Below are 13863 nucleotides of genomic sequence, written 5' to 3' on the forward strand. Positions count from 1 at the left end.
ACTGCCTCTACCTAGGATCGAACTCACAGCTTCCTGATTTAACAAACAAACAAATAAATAAAATGCGTATGAGCATGACTTTAGTTATGAATAAAACTAAAAAGCTCTATGAATATTTTCTGGCCATTGCAGGAAAGGATAATTGTGATGATTCCTCTGGATACTTCCCCAGATACCTCTCCCTTCCTCTCTAGTTTGGAGGAGGATGAGCTGGTCCCCGGCAGGTCAGGAGCAGCTGAGAGCTATGAGCCAGGAATAGAGGTGCCCAGCACAGGGGAGCAATCGGCTGAGCTAGAAACTGGAGAGGCACAGCTGCAGCTGGGAAGCCCAGAGGCTTTGGGTAGAGAGAGCACAAGGCTGAAGCTGGTCAGTGGAGCTGAAGAACTGTCTCCTCCTCCAGATCCGAGAGCACATATGGCTGAGAAGAAACAGGCACAATGAAGGCCATCCAGGCTACTTGCGAAGTGGCAATCTTATCCCTCTTAATGGGCTGCACCAGGAAGCAGTTATTTAGCTCAGCAAGGGGAGTGAAACGATTTTGGGAACAACATGTCTGTTTTCTTGCTGTGTGTTCTTCAGCCATCATGATTCTTGCCTTTGGATTGTGCCTCTTGAACTCTGGACTTGCCTTTGCCTAGTCTTTACACTGTGGACTAGTGCTGGCTTCTTTTGAGTGGTCTGTTGAACTCATTGAGAGTGGGCTGGTATTATCAAAGGGAATTGCTGGGGAATACTAATTCAGATTTGGAAACCTTAATAAAGACTCCTAACACCTGTGGTGTGTGTGTGTGTTTGTGTTTGTTTGTGTGTGTGTGTGTGAGAGAGAGAGAGAAAGTGGGACAGCACAGTTGACTCTAGCAAAATTAAGGCCAGTAAGAGTGCCTTTGAAAACTAAGAAATACTATGGTTTGCCAAATGTCAAATTGGTATAGACAAGATGCCATCAACAGAACAACATCCAAATTAAGAAGGAAAAATAGGTAGTTGCTGTCTAAGCTTTTTTCAAAAAGAAATGACATTCCAACACCAGTAGAACTATGTGCACACCTCTCCATTGTGGAGAAGTTCTTCAAAGTACTGTAATCAAGCTCTTCCTCATCTCATCTTCACCATTATCATCATCATCATTATCATTATGATCATTATTTTTATCATCATTAATTCTTGATATCTTCATTTTCATCATTATTTTCTGCATAAGCACAGCAGAAAACAGAGCAATAAAGCTAAAACTGATTTTTTTAAAACCACGACAGTCTTGTGATTTTTGGTGGTTAATATTTCAGAAAAATACTTTAGTACAATATGCAGTATTCCAAACTTCCAGTACCAGTGTAAACAACAAAGGACGTAAGTTTTGAATAGGGATATTAGACAGGATGAGAAAATAACGGGCATAACTTTTAAAAAGGAAGTTTATAAATTGAGAGCATTCGCTGACAACTTAGTCATATTTTTGTGAGCCCCCAAAACCTGGTGTAGAATACTTGATGAAGATAAATGACTTTGGAGCTTTAGCTGGCTTCAGAATAAATAAACAGAAAACAACAATGCTCATCAAAAACATGGCTTTTCAGGATTATGAAATATCAGTATAATATAATGCTTGAACAAAGGGTTTAAAGTTTAAATTATAATTTAAAAGAAAAGAATTAGAAAATGATGTACCATTGTTATTTAACACTAGATAAACTGTCAAAAATGTATAAAGGTATTTCAAATGTGTGTTGAAAATGTAAATGTAAAGAAAGAACATATTTTTAGCATATTTGGCGGACCTATCTGCCAAAGCAATAAATAAATAAATAAATACTTGGATAAGATTCATATTTTAAGGTAGAAGATTCTTAAAGTGAATATAAAAATAAAACCAGACTTTTCTTTTAGGTTTAATGGACAAAGAACTTGAAAAATAATTGAAACTTTGTTATTATATACCGTATGTTGATAGCAGCAAAAATGCTTTACGCACAAAAATGGAAAGATACCTTAATTCTCACAATGGATGATTGGTTGGAAAAACTGAAAAACTGTTATAGAAATAGCTAGTACAGTATATAGTAGTATATAGTAGCATGTAAAAGTAAAAGGTTGAGGCTATAGCGTTATTTTCCTATTCTTCTGCACTAAAAAGAATCAGGTCAATGCTTTTTTTTCTTTCCCCCCCTTTACCTTACACTTTTTTCTCTTCCCTTTTCCCTCCACCCTTTTCCACTTTTTTATTTTCTTTTGTGTTTAATATCCTGATAAACTTAATAAAAAGGAAAACACAAAGTAAAGTATGCAATATATATTATATGAAGTATATATTATCAAAATGTACCGCCCACCTTACTATTCTTTGTTAGTATTTAATAGGATAAATTCTGACTCAGTTTATTGCTTAGATCCCCAATATTATTATTTTTTGCATAAGGTCTAAATGTAGACCTATAAATTAGCCACCCACAAGAGTCTTCAGTAATAGAACCTCCACAGTTTGCAAGGTATTATACAATTACACCACTTATTTCTGCAAAGTTACACCTTGCAGATCCACTACATTTTGTCTCTAAAATCAATTCAAAATAAGGGTAGAGTACTTTCACTTTAGTAACTTTCAAGAAGTTAATTAAGGAAAGAGATTCTTTTCAAAACATTATTAAATTTCCAAAAAGAATGAAATACAGAAAATCAAGGAAAAAAGAATTAACCAGAAAGAGGAATAAGAAAAAAAGCAAAATTGTGTTCAGTATGGTTATACAGTGTTCAGTATGGTTTATATATAGTATTATATATAGTGTTCAGTATGGTTTATTCTAGCTCAAAGAGTCAACTGATTTTTAGGATTTTATTGAAGAAAGTTAAGATTTTGTTTGCATAGTTTTATTTTATTTTTTTACACTCTGTGGAAGAGAATGCTTTCTAGATGTATTTTCTATGACCCATACAGCTGTGTTATAAGCAACTATACTGATGCCAGTGACCTTAAATCAGAACAGATAGGAAATGGCTAATAGTATGCATGACCTTGTAAGGCAAACCAACTGATATTGCAATCTGACTCAAGTTTTCTCAGTGCACGGAACGTTAACCAAACAAACTAAAGGAAAAACTGATCAAGTCTGGAAAGGTACAATGCAGTAACTGCCTCTCCTACGGAAATAAAATGATCTACCAACATTCATATGAACACTAGTTCTATGTTATATAGATTGCAGAATTCATGTCTGAGTGCTATCCATTATTAATTATGATGCTCTCTTGCGTTCAGGATGCTTTGCATGAGATTGCATTCTCTCTTTATTGTAAAAACTGTAGAAACAAAACCCTACACATGTATGTAGTTATTAAATTCATCACAGAATTCTTGTATGTCATGTTAACAGAACAGAACAGAACAGAACAGAACAGAACAGAACAGAAAACAGAGTTGGAAGGGACCTTGGAGGTCTTCTAGGTTAAACTAGGTTTCTTTTTTAGTTGCATTGCATTCACCTTCAAATGGAGGAGTTCTTTTGTAAGCCTGCTGGGTACTCAGACTTGCTCTATACCAAATTCAAATTATGTTTAGCTATAATGTGAATAGAGTTTTTGCTCCAGGCTTTTAGCTCTCTTAGTACAGTTTTTAATAAACATTTTATTAATGTTTTAATCTGTGCAGTTTTAATGTTTTCATATTTTATTTAATTAATTACTTATTTTTTTTATTTGTTTTATGATTTGTAAAGCCACCCAGAGTTACCCTGTAGGGGAATGGTAGGCATAAAAAAAATTAATCAATAGTAACTAAATATATGCATTTGAGTTTATGAAGTGGGAACTAAAACGATATGATAGATAGGCTCTCCAAACAATGTTAATGGTCATAGGAGCAATGAATTGTTCCTGAAGTGATGCAGGGGGTTCATTTTCTTTGTGAATGAACAAGAAGTGGATATTTGAGGGGTACATGTGACAATGCACCAATTATTTTGCTGTGTACATGATAAAATAGCCAAAGGTATATCCAACAGACCCGAGTAGCGGCCGCGCGGGAGCAACATGGCGCTCCCGTGTGACACCTCTCCTGCGCGAGCTGCACTGGCTCCCGGTGGTCTTCCGGGTGCGCTTCAAGGTTTTGGTTACCACCTTTAGAGCGCTCCATGGCTTAGGACCTGGCTACTTACGGGACCGCCTACTACCACAAACAGCCTCCCACCGGCCGGTACACTCTCATAAAGAGGGGCTCCTCCAGGTGCCGTCAGCCAAACAATGTTGACTGGCGGCCCCTAGGGGGAGGGCCTTCTCTGTGGGGGCACCTACTATCTGGAACTAGCTCCCCCCGGAGATACGGAGGATCCCGGATCTGCGCACTTTCCGCCGTGCTTTGAAGACACTCCTATTCCAGCAGGCTGGCCTGGCCTAATTTTCTCCCCTTTTTTAAATTTTTAAACTGAAATTTTAATTTGTTTTAAATTATTGGGAGTTTTAAATTGTCTCGGGCAAAAATTATTTAATTGGGTTTTAATCATATCTTAACTTTTGTATTTATGTGTTTTATTTTTATTTATTCGGGGGTAGGGCGGTATACAAATTTAATAAAATGAAAATGAAATGAAAATGAGTATAGTCTTCATGTAATAAAACTCACTGCTGCAGATAGTTTCCAGATACTCTTTAGATTGCCTGCTTGCCTAGCCCCTATAATGTGAGTTGCACTTTGGCCAAAGACTATGAGTAATATTGAAACAATGGAATGAATCATCTGCATAATATATACTTGTATTTGTATTGCTAGTTTTTCATCAAAGTCATTGATTGCTATTACCATAATGTCCATATTCACTGATTTCAATTTAATGCCATGTAAGCATTATGGGACATAAGTGGGAAAATTTACAGCAGGCAGAAGTGATGGGCAATGGTGATATCACAACACTGCAAACAAAAGAACTGTGTGGAGGATAAATGGGATGGGAAGCTGAAAATAGAGCTAATAATAAGGCTATAAGCTGTCAAGAAGGAAGTAACAGCAACACTGAAGTCTCTAATAGAACACTCTGTTGTTTGTAAATTAAATTTCCTGAAACTTACAAAAGATTTATGATATAAAGAGAACCTGGACATGTTCCAAGGAGCGCTAAGACGATTAACAAAAGGAAAGACTTGTGAGAGTGTAGATGTGGAATCAAAGGTCTGGCTTTTGCCAAAATTCACATGTCCTGACGGGAGATTTTTTCTGCTATATGAATCAACATATTTCTAATCAATAATAATTTATTAAGTAAAATTGAGGTTTATTGAACTGAGACACTGATCTCATGCTAGGGCTGTTCAATCTAACAATCCTGTAGTACAGGATGGGTAACCGGTTTATGTGAAGGGAAGGTTAATTAAAGAGAATTGTGCTTAACTATGTGTACAGCCATAACAATAGCACTTAGCTTTATATACTGCTTTATGGTGCTTTACAGCCCTCTTTAAGCAGTTTACAGAGTCAGCATATTGCCCCCAACAATCTGAGTCCTCATTTTACTGACCTCAGAAGGATGGAAGGCTGAGTCAACTTTGAGCTGGTCAGAATTGAACTGTGGCAGTTGGCAGAGTTAGCCTGAAATACTGCATTCTAATCACTGTGCCACTATGGCTCTTGTGTACAGTATAACTATTTTGTGCAGAAGATAACAGATGGTTACTCTGTTAGGAAAAGAGCTATTTTACCTCATGTACAGGAAGTTTCTGAACAATCGACTCCTGGCCATTCATTTCCTATGACTACAATTATTAGTATTAACACCTTTCATCTGTCATTGTCCAAAGTTTGAGGAAATGGCTTGCAGCTAATGATCAACATTTGTGTACTTCCCTTGAGAAAATGTTACCACCAGTATGATATGCCATATGTGGTCATGCATGGAAGTGAAGGCATGCAAATTCTTATTAGATACAGCAAGCCCTGATAGGCTTTCCAATAAAAAACTGTACATATGAAAGTAGCTGTAGTAGGCTATATTTCACAAAGAGGAAACTTAGAGTGTGTGACTGGTTGGGAAATAATATGCAAATATTTATTTGTCTGACCCTTGAAAATATTTTGTAACTGCACATCAATAGGAACAAATACTTATTTCAACACCTAAATTGTTGACTCAGTCAGATGCATCTTATATATACAGCACTAATGCATACAGTATACAGTATGTCAATGCTAATATTAATTTATACAGTAAGTGCATGTTAAGTGTAGATCCTCTTCTGGTGGATGAATTTCCTTGTTCTGATATATCTCGAGTGTTTTTCTTCTAGTCAGGCTGCTGTTATTACTGCATTTTAAATGTATGTGTGATTGGATGTCTCCCTAAGGTGCCTTTTGGTAGATGGCTGTAACAAAGCTATTTAAACAAATTACTCTGCTACGCATAATTGACATGGAGGCATTATAGGACACATTAAAAATGTAATTCTTAGCTCAGAATAAATGGTAACTGAGTAAGATGTGCCGAATTTAAAAACTCAGGCATTTCATTCATCAAAATAAGAATGTCCCGAAAGTGTTTTTCAAAAGTCAACTTGACTTTGTTTTTTCCCCTTCTCATCCAAGAAACTTCAGTTCTCAAAATAAGAGTGAATTCTTCACAACAGCAGCTACATGAGAATATTGAAGGTACTTTAAGTACTTTTGGTGTGTCAGAAATAAAAATCTTGCATAGTATGAAAAATGAAGTGACTTGCTGTAAGGAATTAAGAATATATAGCACAATATTCTTCAATGTTTGGTATCTCTTTAATGCAGTAAATAAGTTGGGAAATATATGACTCTGAAGTGTGTTGCCTAGAGAACTGAAACAAATTGGCTTGACCATTATAATCAAAGAATGTTAAACCAGAGAGTGGTATCAAGTGTAGTGCAAACTAGTTTCAGTGCTGGACTTGACTGCTGCCACACTTTTCTTAATGACTTGGATGAAGATATAGAAGAAATACATAGGAAATATGCAAAGGTCACAAAAATGAATTTGTAATATTTGAGAGGCAAGAATAAAAACTTCAAAAGAATCTTGATTTGGTAGAATGGGCTGAAAAGAGTATATTATGGACAGGATTTTGGGGAGACTTAGTGCGGCCACATGTTTACTGGACCCGTGTCCCTCCTGGTTGGTACTGGCCTCTCGGGAGGTTACACGAGGCTGGCTCCAGGGTGTTATCAACGCTTCATTGAGTGAGGGTTACTTCCCCGCGGCCTTGAAAGAGGCGGTGGTGAGGCCTCTCCTCAAGAAGCCGTCCCTGGATCCGGCAATATTGGCCAACTATCGTCCTGTCTCCAACCTTCGCTTTCTGGCAAAGGTTGTTGAGAGTGTGGTCGCGCGACAGTTTCCGCAATTCCTGGAGGAAACATCCTATCTGGATCCGTTCCAGTCTGGTTTCAGGCCTGGGCACAGCACGGAAACGGCATTGGTCGCGTTGGTTGATGATCTCTGGAGGGCTCGGGACAGGGGTTGCTCCTCTGTTCTGGTCCTGTTAGACCTCTCAGCGGCTTTTGATACCATCGACCATGGTATCATGCTGCACCGGTTGGAAGAGTTGGGGATGGGGGGCACCGTGTTACGGTGGTTCTCCTCCTTTCTCTCCGACCGGTCGCAGTTCGTGTTGACAGGGGGGCAGAGGTCGACCTCGAGGCCTCTTATATGTGGAGTGCCTCAGGGGTCGGTCCTCTCGCCCCTCCTGTTCAACATTTATGTGAAGCCGCTGGGCGAGATCATCCGTGGCTTTGGGGTGAGATACCATCAGTACGCTGATGATACTCAGCTGTACATCTCCACCCCAGGCCACCCCAATGATGCCCTTGAAGTGATGTCCCAGTGCCTGGAGGCTGTACGGATCTGGATGGGGAGGAACAGGCTCAGGCTCAACCCTTCCAAGACTGAGTGGCTGTGGTTCCCGGCATCCCGATATAGTCAGCTGACTCCATCACTGACTATTGGGGGCGAGTCTTTGGCCCCCACAGAGAGGGCTCGCAATCTGGGAGTCCTCCTGGATACACAGCTGTCCTTGGAGGAACATCTGACGGCTGTAACCAGGGGGACCTTTTATCAGGTTCGCCTGATCCGCCAGTTGCGGCCCTTTCTTGATCGGGATTCCCTGTGCACAGTCACTCATGCCCTCGTGACCTCTCGCCTTGATTACTGTAACGCTCTCTACATGGGGCTCCCCTTGAAGAGCACCCGGAGGCTCCAACTGGTCCAGAACGCAGCAGCGCGGGTAGTGACGGGAGCAGCATGGTGCTCCCATGTAACACCGCTCCTGCGCGAGCTGCACTGGCTCCCAGTGGTCTTCCGGGTGCGCTTCAAGGTGTTGGTTATCACCTTTAAAGCGCTCCATGGCATAGGGCCTAGCTATCTCCGAGACCGCCTGCTGCCACCGACGACCTCCCATCGACCCGTGCGCTCCCACAGAGAGGGCCTCCTCGGGGTGCCATCAGCCAAACAATGCAGGCTGGTGACCCCCAGGGGGAGGGCCTTCTCTGTGGGGGCTCCCACCCTCTGGAATCAGTTGCCCCCTGAGATAAGGAGAATCCATGACCTCAGTGCCTTCCGCCGTGCCCTTAAAACCTTCCTTTTCCAACAAGCCGGGCTGGCCTAATTCTTTTTACATGTTTTTTAATTGTTTGGTTTATTGTTTTAATTAATGGGGCCAAATTTATATATATTTTTTAACTGTATTTTAATATTTGTATTTGATGTTTTTATTTGGCTGTTCACCGCCCTGAGTCCTCAGGGAGAAGGGCGGTATACAAATTCAAAAATAAATAAATAAATAAAATAAAGAGGAACAAATACAAAGCCATTTATTTGGGAAACAGAAATCAAATGAATAGACACAAAATGGAATGAGGGATACTAGTTTTGCTAACAGTAGTATTTAGGCTTATTAATAGAGATATATTTTTCACATTACAGGACATATTTCCATTTCATTCTGTGATGGATAGTAGACTCCATATTGAATATTATATGTTCAGCATTGAGGACATACCTTAAGGATTTAGACAAATTATACCAGATTTAGAGAAGGTAAATGATGATGACCAGTAACTAGGAACTAAATCCAATACTGTAAAAAATATTCATAGAATGGCTAGACTAAGAAGAGAAGATTCATGATGCCACTCTTCAAATACCTATAACAATTATAAGTCTGTCGCCTATATTTACAGAACAAAAAATAATGTAAATGACAGGACATCATATTTTGCCAAATGATATGAAAAAAATCTAAAAAAAGAATAATGCATCCCCTTCACCAGCTGTATTGAACCTCCTGGGGATACTTTATTTTTGGTTATTGTATGGAGCAAGGGCTGGGACTTGATAAACTAAACTTAACTAAACTAAGTAATCCATTATATGATTTTATACAATTATTTGCATAAATTCAAACATGAAATCAGTATGCATCATGTTCTGATTAAGCTCACCAATAAGCCATTTAATGGTAATATGGTAAATCAAATCAAAGAATTCATATTAGAATTTGGTTGATATACTGACTCTATGTTCCTAAGAATTTATTAATTTAGAGCAGATTATGAATACTTATTTAATGTGCAACTAATGAAAAACAAATGATGAATGTAAAGCTCAGTTCATCTTTTCTTTATTTAATTTATTTAATTTGATTTTGACTGTGCTCATCTCCAAAACAACCCTGGACAGCTCACAATACAAAATGGAATACAGAGACAGGAGGACAAATTTAATAGATACATTAAGAGAAATAACAGAATGATAATTTGGACAACAGTAGAAGTAGACATGGTTTATCATGGGACTACATTAGGGCATTTATATGCATGTACATATGCTGGTAGTAACAATAACTACATTATAGGTTATGTGCACCATATCTGGGCCATGGTTTTTAAATAATGCAGATGAAGCTGACAGATTACTTTTATTTTAGAAAGTACCTCATAGAATAATTGTTGTGGCAAAAAATAGGGGAAAGAAGTACTGCATCTGTCACCTTGAATTCTGTACAGAAAAAGGTAAAAGGTAAATCAAATAATACATTATGGCAAGAAATGTAATAATGTAAATTATCTAGACATTACATTAACAGAGCCACCTACTGGCAACTATTAAAATGTGCTAAATGTATTACTCTGAAAAGTTTATATTCAAAATTATTTAAGTCATTGCAGATAAATCACACAGTCACCTGTGTTTAAGGTAATGTATATTGTTCGCTAAATCGTGCAATCGATAAGTTATAAACTACCACTGCAGGTTTTTGCATGCCTTATTCAATTTAATTGTAACATGAGGAACCTAATTTCTAGCCAAGTATGTATACTTATATTGTAACCAATTATACAAACTAATGCTGCATAGAAATGTTCTTTGATTTATCATGAAAATGGTCATCTTCAACCTATTAAAAGAGAAGGTTAGAGTTTGTTTAATTGATGGCAATGTACAATTGACTAGAAACCCCAAATCCGTAAAACCCATACTCGGATTCCAACATTGCAACTTTTCTAAACTGGAAGCCTACATTTCCCAAACAGCAGTTCTTCCCCGAGGGTCCACTTCCGCCTAAAGAGCAATGCTTTCTGGGACATGCAGTCCGTGCCTCGGTATCAAATGAGACGGCCGCAATGTCGGATTCCACCCGTCGATGGTAACAGTGTATTGTAGTATTTGGGCATGCAAATTTCGTTTCCCTTTCCGGAAGCGGCGCCTGGGGAAGGGGGGGGTGATAAGTAACGGGAGCCGGAGTGGGTCAAAAGAATCGGTGGTAAGTCGAAACAGGATTTTTTTTCCCCCTTTTGGTGGGCGGGAGGAGATCTTCCTCGGTTTAAACTAGCTCCGGTGTCCTGGATGAAGGCGACCGGGACGGGATTCGAAGTCGAACCCCTCGATTCTTCGGAGTTCTCTTCGGGGAGGAAACAATCGATTCCGAACCCCGAGCGAGGCACTCGGTGCGTGGAAGATTCTTTTGCAAAGGGTGAATAATAATAATAATAATCTGAGATCGTGGGGTTCGGATGGAGCGCGGAGGAGAGAGTGGATCTCTGAAATTTCTGCAGGGGAAAAAAGCAGGGAAAAAGTTTTCTTATTCAGGAAAGGTCTGAAAGATTGGCTTTTTAAAAAGGGTGCCAAGAGTCGTCTAAAAAAAAAAAATCGCTTTTATTCTACAAGTTAAGGGGTTAGCTTTTATTCTACAAGTCAAGTTTTGATCATCTGGAGACTTCGTTGTGGGGGCAGCGTGTAGCAATGGAGCAAAGGCGAAGGAGTGTGTGTGTGAACGGGTTTAACTCGGAGGTTTTGTGTGTATGAATTAAATTCAATTGAAATTGAGGTAGAAGACTACTATGATTTTTCTGCAAATATGATAAGGTTTGGAAATTAAAGAGCAGTAATTCCAGGAATGAATTTCAATCTGAAGGCGGGGGAAATCTATTTGGTGTGGTGTTTTTTGTTTAAATGTGTTTTGAAAATGGGAAGTGTCTCGATCTCAATTAGAATGATTGTTTGGCAAGTCACTAGTAGGACATGGTAGTTTTTCTTCATATTGTGCTAAATGCTATGAATTTATTGCTTTTGGGCATGAACAGCTAGCCCTCAAATAAATCAAAGCAACAGCAAAAAAAAGTGCTGTTTTAATGTTTTAACAGCATTATATAAATATGGACAGAAGTGGCAAGGGTCTACTTATTTGGGGTTTTTTTAATCCTGGCAATGGTTTTTTAACCCTTCCAATTTTTGGATCTATATCTTGTACTGTCTTCTTTCTTCCCTGATAAATGGATTCACACAGAGCAGTTTAGTTGTAAAAGCTAAGTATGTGTATGTTTGAATGTGTAAAAAAAATCCGCACAAACTCTCCTTCAATGTTTTGGAGAAGTGGAGCCAAGGAGACATTAGATTTATAATAGTTTGCAAGTTCTCATCTTCTCTGGCCCTTCATGGTGAACTAATAAGATAGGAACGAAACAAAGAATCACAGTTACAGTACAATGAATATAAGATTAGTTGGGTTTTTCAACATTAATTCCAGTTGATTATATAGTAGATTTGCTTCTCATTTCCTTGCTCTATTCAACTTTCATTCCAGGAGTTTGAAAGAGAATGAAACAGAGGCTTGACAAGTCTCAGATTCAGTCTCTACTATATATTTTGCTTAAATCTTTCATTATTTGAACCCAAAAGTGAATTAGCATTTCATTTTTTTTCTGTATTACTCTACAATTTTATATCTTAAATGTGATGATTATTACATACATTGGACAAAATGTGCTTATTTTGAGTCTAACGCAAAGAGAAAGTTAAATTATGAAGCTTCAGGGCATTAGTAATGGCTACTCTCAAGTTAAAAAGAATGCACTATAGTGATCAATGTAATGATAAACACTGCATACTTGTGTTTTCCAAGATTACTGAATCCAACAGTACTTAATTTCCAAGGAAATGTATATCAAATTATAGGCTAATAAGTTATAATTTAAGTCTTGTCTTCTCTCATACTAAGTGCTCTTTCTCCTTTTTGAAGGTGGCTATCTTAATTTTTTTTAACAAAAAGGATGCAGTCCTCCATAAAAATCGAATTGAATTAATTGCCTTTGGTGTCAGCATACAGACTGACTTTCAAACTCACTTCTGTTGAGTTTCCATATAGATCACCTTATGTATGATCAGCTTAACTCCTAAACTATTGCTTGCATATTGCAGATCACATACATATTGCATATTGCTTTGACAAGAAAATTGGAAGGCATTTATCAGTTGATAAGTTCCTGAATAAAGCAATGCAGGTAAAACACACTAGCTAGGTTTTTTTTTAATCACTGGAATTTTACCGTCAGTTTGGCTATATGGAATTTTTGTTGCTCTTAATAGCCAAGTCCAAAATTGTTGATTGTAGAATTCTGTGAGACATAAAGCAAATTATACTTAAAGAGTATATAAGAACTAATCACGTTGAGTAAACTGATTGTTTAAATTAAAGAGTTCTAATCTATATAGCTATCCTCTTCAGTAAATGACTCAGGGCATTGTATATCATTAATAACAGAATAATCAATAGAAATCACAAAGTACTCAAAAATCTAAAGGAGCAGCATACAAACACATAGGTTCATCCAGGGGTCGTATCCCTACTAGACTCAATGTCTTTGGGGAAAAACAGGTCTTCAATGCCCTTTGAATCAATTCATGATTTTCACTTTGAATTTTTACAGTCCTAAATGATTTGCCAGAATACTTAATAAACCATCTAGGTCATTATGAACAAGTATAGATATAAAATTTTGCAGATGAGATTTTTCTAAAGATATGGGTTACTGGGGCATGCTAGAAATGGCCCTTTTGTGTTTCATTACAAAATTGCAGAATTCATTTCTTTTCTCTTGAGCATAATTTTTGAATCACTTGAATTATGGTTTGGATCATCCAATTTTAATATTGTATTATGTACTATTAAAGCATATTAATCTATTTCTTTTTTTAATCTATTTCTAATTTTAATTGGATTGTTATTTTGTAAGTGGCAAATTCCATTTATTAGCAGCAAACCGGGATAAAAAAATCTAGTAATCAAATAAGTAAAACATGATGAAAGGTCATCTTAGATTACTCTCTCCAATTCCAGGTTTGGACATTGGACAGTTTAGCTGAGGAATCTGCTCCTGTAAATACGAGAATTGAGGAGTTTTGTTTGGCTATTCAAGGCTTATTAAGAGACATGTTTTGGACAACTGGAAACATTAGGCTTGAATCTATCTAAGGAATGGTGAAATCAGGTGGTAATCCTGCAACATTTTCTACAATAAAGTTAATGGAACAGAAAACATATTTAAATTGGTAGAGAAAAGGAAAGTTTCTGCACAAGATCATTTAAGGC

General features: G+C 37.7%; 1 protein-coding gene across 6 annotated transcripts in view; it reads left to right on the top strand.

Annotated features, from left to right (window-relative positions):
* The first annotated feature begins 10574 nt into the window (after positions 1-10574).
* The window catches only part of ATG4C (autophagy related 4C cysteine peptidase), a 31036-nt gene continuing 27747 nt past the window's right edge, over positions 10575-13863 (top strand). The window contains exon 1 of one of the 6 annotated variants that reach the window (XM_087889782.1): positions 10575-10758. The gene's annotated coding sequence lies outside the window, so the exon portion shown is untranslated. Of the gene's footprint in view, positions 11090-13611; positions 13763-13863 lie in introns of those variants that run through there. The other 5 variants (XM_087889784.1, XM_034415241.3, XM_087889783.1 and 2 more) reach the window with 5 other exon arrangements.

This window comes from Pantherophis guttatus, chromosome 3 (genome assembly GCF_059756535.1).
Source record: "Pantherophis guttatus breed Tessera chromosome 3, ASM5975653v1, whole genome shotgun sequence".
In the NCBI taxonomy this organism is placed as follows: domain Eukaryota; kingdom Metazoa; phylum Chordata; class Lepidosauria; order Squamata; family Colubridae; genus Pantherophis; species Pantherophis guttatus.